Below are 10,266 nucleotides of genomic sequence, written 5' to 3' on the forward strand. Positions count from 1 at the left end.
GACAGGAGGTGACAGATAGCAGTGTTTGTCTGCATGTGTGTGTGTAGCACCAGCAAATCAGTCTTTTGCTTCCACTGTACAAGGTGGAACAGAAATATAAGAGTAGCTTGTGTCCTCTGCTTTACCTTCCCAAAGCATTGATGGGTTCATGAAAATGTTCCAAATCTTTGACCTGCTTACCTGCATCTGAGTACAATTTCAGAAGGGCTTGATATTCTCCCCTTCCTCCCCACCCTGTTCTGAGATGCTTTAGCCTGCAATGCAGAACCTTGTCTGTGCACTGGGCTTCCGCTTCCAACAGAGCAGAAATAATTAATATACTTTTTTCCTTGCTATTTTCATACTAAGCAAAAAGGAAGCATAGGTCAACTAATACTTCTCAAAAAGGCATGCAGTACGAAGAGACTATGTAATCTTCCAAGGATATGGCTTTTCAGAATAGTCTGTTTTCTCTTTGTTGAAGCTGCTTCCTACCTCCTTCAGTTATTAGCTTTGATATAATAGTCCTGCTCTCTTCTCCTCCTGTTGATTTTCCCTCTTAAATAGTCAGTGTTGCAACTAGACAGAAGATACCTCTTAATATGAACAGCTTCTTTGCCTCAGCTAAATAAAATTAGCCACTTCACTATCTGTTACTTTTTGCTTGACTCTGGCCTTCATTTCCCTTATTGTTCCATCCATGGCAAAGATAGTTTTGACTCAAAACAGCTGTGCTTTTGAAAGTACTCTGTTGTCCCTACTTATTAGGATTAGAGCCTCAACAAACTTCCCCATGCCCAAATGGTTTCTTCTAAAGTCTGTAAGCTTAACACAAAATAATCTTGACTGGAAGATGACTAAGTAGAAGGCACATGATGCAATTTCCTTTAAGATCAGATTTGGTACGTGCCTGTCCACAACACACATGTTTCAATGCCATCGAAAGAAGGGACTGCTTGACTGTTTTGATGCCCCCCACCTTAGGTATCTCCTCATTCAGTTCTGAAAGATGCAGAAGTGAATACCTCCTTTCTCTTTTCTGATTACTGCTGTTTTTCCCTCTACTCATTGTTTTGTTTAACTGAGAATTTTATTCCCCATGAATCATAGCATACAAGATCAACCTTTATCGTGCTATTTTAGCACCAGCAGAAATGTTTAATTTTGGTTCTGCAGAATGTGTGCTGTGATGCTCTTTTTCTTTTTTTAATGATATTGGAGCCGCATTAACTCTAAAAGCCATTACAATAGTGGGTGGCAGATCCTTTGCGTTCTCTGCCTGGATAACCTGCATCTTCAGGGTTCTGGAAACCTGGTGTCTAGCTACTGATTTGAAACCCTTTCTTAGTAAGAAGGAGGAGAAAAACTTTGATTGCAAGGCCCAGAACTATTCTGTCAGTACTTGCATGTTTTTTAATGCAATATGATTGTTCACTGATTGCCTGGAGTACTACTTTGACTGTGAGACAAGCTGCCAGTTTTCAAGTGTTAACTCTGTCACCGATGGCTTTGCTATTCAGAGATGTAACTTCTAGTGTTGTTCTCCTTTCTGCATAACTTCTGACCATTTCTAAACTTAATGAGTCTGGGGATTATGCAAATATGTATCAAAATCTATCCTTTTAATGACATCTCTGAAGAAATGTTTTTCTGTTTTTTCTCCTAACCCTCTCCCTCTGCATAGCAATTGAATTAGTTGTTATAGAATGAATAGGGAATTTTTTTCCTACCTTTTAGCCAATATTTTTGGTTGCTCGTGGGGTAGGTGTGGATTTTCAAATGCTGCCTTTTCAAGCAGCATGATGGGCAAATGACTTGACTGGCAAAGGTCAAGCTACTCCTGCCAGCTGCCTCTGCCTCGTCACGCCCTTATCGATGATTTGTCAACAGCAGTTTAACAGTTCAGCCTGCTCTAATGAAGTTTTTGAACCTCTGAAGTGTTCCTGGCATTAGAAAATATAAATAGGTGGCTGGCTTTTCATTCACTTTTGTTCCTACACCATGGACTCCAGTTTCAAAGTGGAGAGTTATCCTGTCTCTTGATCAATTAACTGCAGTTAATTGGTAAATACTGGGCATTACTGGGCTTCTCTTGCTGCTAGTGACCTTGTCTGCTTTGAAAAAGAGGTACTGCTTAAGACGTCTTGGAATTTTCTTAGTATATTTACCAAGTGAGCTAGGGAAGATAGTGTCTGGAAAATTGAGTGCCATCCTGACATGGGCAGAACATCAACTACGAACCATGTTGCTAAACTGACTTCTTGAAGACGATTCCTAGCCTTGACATTTCTTCCATCAGCCTTTCTGATGAAAGTCTGCTCATGGCAGTAAGACCTTCACCTTGCAGTAGTAACTCCTTCCTGCTGTTTGGTAGGACTGGTGCTGGGTGGTGAACATAAGGAGATGCTAGTTTCAGTTTTTTGATACGTTAAGCTCTAGCTTGCTTCTTTTTGGCATCTAGAGGATGTTATTTGCCCAGATGATGTGTGAGGAAGGGCTTTTTCCTAGAAGGAGCTTAGACACTTTGCATGTGTTTTTTGGGGCTTGCTGTGCTTTGACCTACTGGCATGGGAGCAAGATTTGATATGCAGAAACTCTTCATGTTCATGTGTTTTATTTCACAAAGTACCAGAGGCACTCTAGTTGTTGATACCTAACCATAATCACCTAGTACCACTTTTAAATGTCCTAGAGTATCTGTGATGTCCACACTGGACCTACAGCCAGACTGTACCCTTCTGCAGTGGCAGCTGGAGGCCAGGTGGGCATCCTTAGGGCATCTAAAAGGGCATTAGATGCTTGTTCAAGCAACTGGATCCTATTCTTTATATATTTTCCAGCTGGAAAACATAAAGCAGTTGCCTTGGCAAAGTGACCAGACAGCCCCAGCTGCTGTTCCCTCACAAATATGCTGAGATGAAACATTTTAATGTATTAATTAGCTAAACTCCAAGCCAGAGACTTGGCCTTGATACAAATGCATATGACAAAGTAGTAAACACACATGTAGTTAAAATTCCTGATAGATAAAAACATAAAATGGAAGTAGGGTGATTTCAAGAAATGCACTCATCAAATATGTGCTATGCTATTTTTAACACAAATTTCAACACTGAACCTGCTTCTCCCAGTGCCTAAGCAATTAAGGAGTAACAAAGATGAGTGGCAAGAAGTGGGGTCTGGCAGGAAGAGCCATACAAATGTTGCAGGTTTCCAGGGCAGATGTGGATTTTTCACTTTTTTTATCCCCTTTATACGACCAAGGTATAAAGACCTCTGGCAATAAGAAAAGTTGCTGGAGAGAGGTCCTAAGTTACTCCAGCGTTAGCCAAGGCTTTCAGTGTTATTTTGGAATTATTCTTTACTGCTTAAGCACAACTGTTGGAGAACAACACTTCATCTTCTGCATTTGCCAGACTTGCAGGGTTCTGCCTAACGCAAGCTTCACCTCGCTATTCTTGTGAGACTCTGCATCCCCCAGTTCAAAGTTCGTGAAAACTAAGGATAGATCAATTTGGTTTGACTTGTCATTACAGTCCTTAGCTGAAAGGCCTTGAATATAAATTCTGGAGTTGCTCACAGACACTTCTTTCAATGCAGAATAAAACCTCATTGCTTTATAATAATGTGGCCAAAGTTTTTAAACCAACACCACCATAAACACTGTGTATCATGTTCTGGGGAAGGGCTGCTATGTTTGTGTGACTTTTCCTTCTGAATAGCTCTAAGTGTTGCAGAGTTGCACTAGTTTTGGGAATCTTGCCGCTTCTTGCTGGAAGCACTTTGCTTCTCACATTGCTTTTTGCAATAATCAGGGAGAATCTGTCTCATCATGCTCCACAGCTGTGGCCACTAGTGGCTGCATCTTGTTCCTGGCAGGGCTGCCATGGGCATGTGCTTTCCTGAACTCACCATTGTGATAGGAGGTCTGTGAATTCGGAAGGAATTGCATGGCAAACATAAAAGTTTGGATCTAGTTTCAGGTTTGCAACATATGGCTGTACTGTCATGCACAACTTTGGTTTTGCTTGTTCTTCATTTGTCTGTGTTGCCTGCAATGGTGTGACAACTAGTTATCTGCTGTGTGCCTTAAGGCAGGTATAGTGGGTTTTTTGTATAACCATCTCATAAATGTTTTTTTTCCCTACCTCCCAATTGTTTTCTTTTTATTTCTTATTTTACCTTTTTACTAGAAGCTGTGGAACAATGTTTTAATGAAATGAATCTTGACATTTCGGGAAGCAAGGATTTCAAACCACATCTTACTTTCCTAAAGCTCTCCAAAGCACCAAGGTTGAAAAGAAGGGTAAGTAACTGGGTTTAAAATATTTTTAGTGGGGTCTGTTCCACTGATTATTTTCCTTCTAATGAAATTCTTGGGGACTATATACTTCAGCAATATTCATTGCAACTAGAGAAAAATATAATTTGTTATTTTACAAAGCTTGTATATAGGCTGGTCAGCACAGTTGTGTTTGCTCATATCTGATTGGAAGACATGGGTTCTCTTGCTCATATTGTGTGTGGCTCTATGGTGGAGTACAGAGTGCTTTTCTTCTGCTGTGGCCAGTCAAATCTGCACGAAAACACAATGTCAAGCTGTTTCCATAGGGCAAAATGGCTTCTGAGCAATATTTATCTGAGAACAAGATTAATGTCGTGTTGGAAGCCAGGCTGGTGCCTTGATTTATGCTAGAAATGTGTGATGTGCTTTTCTAATCCTTACTGCAGCATTGTATGGGATTTTATCACATACAATTAAAGTAAAAAACAACTCTGATTAGATTGCTCATTTCCCACTGGAATATTGTCCTGCTTGTTTCCAGGAATAGTACTTGTATTTATGAGGTCAATATATTGCAAACTTGAAACACTAAAGGAGCATGCACAAAGAAAACAGAAAATGCTGTAATAGCCGAAGAAAATGACCTTGTATTTGTGTGCTTCAAGTACTTCATATTGACTTGATACTTGCCTTCTGTATACATGGTATAATCAAAGTTGGATGGTACTGATAGTTCTGTGCTGTGGAGACTTTTTCTTTTATACTGCCTATGGGGAATTTCATGAGTACAGACATCAGCAATGTCTAATGAAAAAAAAAAAAACACAACAGGCACGTAGGAATTACTATTGACTTTTGTCCAGAGTATTTTCACCCTTCCTTTTACTATCAAGTTTAAAGTAAAAAAAAAAAAAAATTGTAATTTCTTGCATGTTCTCCTCCTCCTTTGATATCTAGCACTAACTTTGATCTCTAGCACTAAATATGGCATATATTCCTGCATAGTATGATTCACGTATACAATCTCCTTGCTTATAAATATATAAATGTATGTGTATAGAGCTTTGAATGTTTGAATATCAAGTAGTTGGGAAGCCCAGAAATGGACCCAGTACTCCAGGTGTGGCCTCACCAGTGCTGAGCAGAGAGGAGGGAACACCTCCCTTGATCTGCTGGCAATACTCCTCCTAACGCAGCCCAGGATACCACTGGCCGCCTTTGCTGCAAGGGCACATTGCTGGCTCGTGGTCAACTTGGTGTCCACCAGGCCCTTTTCTTCAAAGCTGCTTTACTGTCAGCCCCCAGCCTGTACTGGTGCATGGGGTTCTTCATCCCCAATGGCAGGCCTTTCCACTTCCCCTTGTTGAACTTCATGATGTTCCTGTCAGCCCATTTCTCCAGCCTGTTGAGGTCCTTCTGGGTGGCAGCATGACCCTCTGATGAATCAGCCACTCCTGCCAGTTTTGTCCTCAGCGAAATTGCTGAGGGTGCACTCTGCCCCACCATCCAGACCATTAATGAAGATGCTGAACAGTACTGGACTGAGTATTGCCCCCTGGGGTACACCTCTAGTTACCAGCCTCTAACTAGACTTTGTGCCACCAATCACCACCCTCTGGACCTGACTGTTCAGCCTGTTTTCAATCCACCTCACTGTCTGCTCATCCAGCCCATACTTCATCAACTTCTCTGAGTTGGGAAAACAGTGTCAAAAGCCTTCCTGAAGTCCAGGTAGACAATATTCACTGCTCTTCCCTTGTCTACCAACCGTTGTTAATTCCTGTCCAAATTTGTTTGCACTTTAAAACCGTTGCTCCTAAAATACTATTCTAAACTTCAGGGCTGTGAAACCAAAGTGGAGCAGGGCTGTATGTGAAGACAGTTATTAGGGAGCATGTGGACTCTGTATGTGTATGTCCATGTACAAATCTCCCTGAGGTCAGTAAGGCTCAACCCTAGACATAGGATTTAACCTCAAAGATGAAACCGGAAGATCAGTGTGTATGCATTTTGAGATCCGACATGCCAACTGAAAATACTGGCAACTTCATCTCTTTCAAAATCAAAATGTAATGTGAAAAGAAAGGAGAAAAACTGGCTACTTCTATAATATCCTATTCCTAAAGACTGCAGGAGAGAAGTCAACCTTCCTAAACACTAGAAGATGCCCAAGTATGAATAAGACAAAATATTACTTCAGTTATTATGATGCCATCTACTGGCTGTAATTACTTTATACCATAAATAACTGTATCCTTGTACTAGGGATGCAGTTTAAGTACTTCATGCAACTTAAGTGCTTCTTATATGAAGCTTGAGAAATAATTACTAACACTCCCTGTTTATATTTTACATCTCAAAATACTTTGTTAACAAGACAGGTATGCGATAATGGTGCAGTAGCTGCAGACCTTGTTCTTATTTGTGGGGAAGGAGGATCTGCTTCTCTTTAAAACTACTGCTACAACTGCAAATTCTGATCTCAGGAAATTGTGCATCTTTGACTTTAGTTGTGTGTCTAAAGATCCCAGGAGGTTGGTTTGTGTGCTGTTTAGCTTGAATAGCTACCAAAGGAGCAGTACATGCTGTTCTGTTGATCAGGTTCAAAATGTGTAGCGTGCCCCGGAATAAATATAAAATACGGGTTCTTTGGGTTTTCTGACCTCTGTTTCCAATGAGCCAAAAGGGAACAGTTCACCTCTTAAGAGAATCCACTTCAGTATCTGTCTGTAGTGAGAGCCTTCTCCAGCATGCAGACTAAGTGCTTTTGTCAGTGCAGGTTGTTAGCCTCCAGTGCTGGGCGCTGCCTGTGCTTGCCTATGCTGGAGCAAAGCTGTGGATCAAGTGCCTCTGTGCTGAAGTACAAAATGTTTGTCCTTGCTTTTCATGCTGCTTTAAGTAGATTCACTTGGGTGCAGGTCTGTAAATAGCTGTGGTCCACCCTGGGTGGTGAGAGAGCAGCAATCCTGCAGTCATGTGCTTGTATTAAAATATTCGGAGTTTTTTAATGAAAGGGCAGCTCTAATCCTGCCCTCCTCTGGCTACTTGAGAAGTTATCTTCGATGACATGGCCTTACTCAAGTTTCCATCATCCTCCCAAATTACCCAGAAAACCGCTCATGCGCAGTGTACTTCTGCATTTCAGCAGAACTCAAACCTGCTGGCGTTAAGGCAAACACATAGCCCTTGGCTACCGAACAGCCTGGTTCTGACTGACACATGGGATCTCTGGGCCACAGGAAAAGGTGTGCAGTTTGTTTCATTAAACTGTGAAGTGTTTTGGTCGTCAGGGGCAGCAGTGCCTAATGGCTTGATGTGTTTGGTTGTGATGCTATTTATATCTGGTTTTGTCCAGGTGACACTGGCTGTTCTGGCCATCCTCCCACAATCCCCATGCCGTGAACCATGCGTGTCTGCCTGCTAAAAAGGCTGTCATTACAAGGAAGGAAGCTTGTAGAGAGACTTCTTTGTTGGTTTAATCGTGCACTCCTATGCATTCAGGGGGCAGGGCTGAACAAACTGATTGAGATGTCTTTTGAGGCAATGGTGCTGCAAGGGGCTCCTTGGAGCCTTGTTAGCTCGCTTGCTCATTAGGTTAAGGGAAGGTGGAGACTATTCCCTGTTGCTTAATTCATTTGTCCTTTGCTTCATCTCCATGAGTGCCCCTGGCATATGTGGTTTGTTATAGGCTAAATGTTTTGTGGGAGCCCCTTATTTGAATTGGCAGCCTGGTGCTGACCGAATTAAAGCTGCGGGGACTGTGGAGTTGTTGGATTGCTCGCCCACCCCTGGTGACACCCGTACAGGGGAGCCAGCGCTGCTGCGCCCGAACTTGTTGGGGGGGGAGAACTGCAAAGAAATTACTCAGGCAGGAGGACTGTTGATTTTAAATCTTGACAGTCCTAAATTACAATGGTTTCTGAACATCTGCCTTGATTATGGCAGTGGAAGTTACTTTTTCTTAGTCTGAAAAGAACATGTCAACACCTGAAAAGACATCTATAGGTGTAAACACTTCCATTTATATGCCATGCCTGATACAGCATTTGGCCATTGGGATACTAGCAGTGCTTGGTAGCTATCTAAGAGCTGCTGTGGTTTTCTCTTTCTTTTCTCCTGGCTTGCTGAAATGAGCTTGCTTTCACAATAAGTCACTGAGTTAAATTTCTTTTGAATACTTCTTTGCTCACAGGGAAGAAGGTGCATGAGCTCTATTTCTAGCTTGCAATTTAATCACTGTTGTGGAATGTGTACACCAAGGAGAAGAATTAATTTTTCAGCCTGTAAAGGTAGCAATGGGATGAAACTGAGCAAAGTAAACTTTAGGTGAAATAAAGAAATCCCTCCTAAAGGCAATTCAGGACACTAGGGAATAGCTTCCCAATGGATGTGGTGACTGCAAACTTGCTTGAAATATCTAAAATTAGGTGAATGCATTTGAATAACAGTGGGTTAAATTGTTCTGCTTCTGTATCTTTCTTGGTATGTTTTTGCTTGCGGAGGGTGGGGTAGGTGGAGGATTCAGCAAAAGTCAAACATCCTATAACTTTCATTAGTAACGGTTGATTTTTCTCAGTATAAATACTACCAAATAAAGTTGATATTGCTATCCTAATCATGGGGGAGTATTTTCTTTGTTAAGTTTTGTTAAGATAATACTTGATACATCTTGTACCTTTCTAAAGTGCATGTATTTTTGTGTGTGTATATACATATATATAAAATATACACATAATGTCACATTGCTCTTTCAATCTTTAGGGCTTCAAAAAAATTTGTTCGGATCTGTATAAAGAATACGAAGACAGTTACTTTGGCACAGAGGTCTTCAGTCAAATTGATCTCTGTGCCATGCGTAAGAAGAAGCAGGAATCTGGTTACTATTACTGTGAGTGTTCAATTAACGTGGGCTCCAGCGGTATGGAAGAGAGTAAGGAGCAAGAAATGCAGACAGAAGATGTGAGAGAAACAACCAGTGAAGACCTTCCAAATAGTGCTGCAAAGGCTGAAATAGGAGCAACTGCTGCAAGTGGTAAGCTTGCCTCATGTTTAGTAATAGCTGATGATAAACCATCTGAAAATATTGCTGAGGCTTCAATTGCAAGTAAAGAAAAAGAAATCAATGAGGCGAAGGGACAGCCTGAAGCTACAGATAGGACTTTTCTTGCAGCTGGAGAGATCTGCTCAAAGTCAGTACTTGGTCTGTTGCCAGCAAGTTCGGATGTGTTGAAAAGCATGGAAAAGGAACAAGAAAAAACAAAGATAATGCATGGTAGCTTGCAGAAAACTGAAGCAACGGAATATGCACCTGATCAGCCAACAAGTTCAGGATGAAGCTGTTGCAGTCCTTGGTGAACTGAACCCATGCTTGGTGATGGTGGAGAAGGCAGGCAACTATGGTGGTACCGAGCTGCACTGGGCTGTGGTGGGGGCTGGGGATGGTGAATTCATTTTTGGTAGAAAACAGTCTTTTTAGGAGGCAAAACAAAGTAGAACAACATCTGAGAGAAACATCACTGAATATTGTAATGGTGGTGAAATGTCTAGGTCTAAACAAGAACCTACACTACGGGTGTGTGTGAACATATGAACTATACAGACAAATGAGCTCTGGTTTACCAGGATTAGGCCCTTCAGAAGTCATGCATTGATACCAAAGTTGTTGCCAGATGCCTCTGGTGCCCAAATGCACGCTTCTACCTTCGTTGCGTTTCTTCCTGGCCTGCTTTCCCCCCTGCTCGGGGCCTGCAGCCCTGACTTTGCTCCTTCCCTTGCCTGCCTGCCTTCTCCTCTCTGAGTACTGCCTAAAGACACCTCTTCGTGCCTCATCCCTGCAGCTGCTCCGACTTAAGACTCCGAACCACGATTGCAACACAATCATTCACTGCATGTCTGTAAATGGTAGATGATGGTAGTTGTTAACACACTTCTGCGAAATACATGCTTTCCTTTGACTAGTAGCTACTTAATGAGAAAATTATTTTGCCTGACATGGAAATAGT

The sequence above is a fragment of the Aptenodytes patagonicus genome, chromosome 2 (genome assembly GCF_965638725.1).
Source record: "Aptenodytes patagonicus chromosome 2, bAptPat1.pri.cur, whole genome shotgun sequence".
NCBI lineage: Eukaryota > Metazoa > Chordata > Aves > Sphenisciformes > Spheniscidae > Aptenodytes > Aptenodytes patagonicus.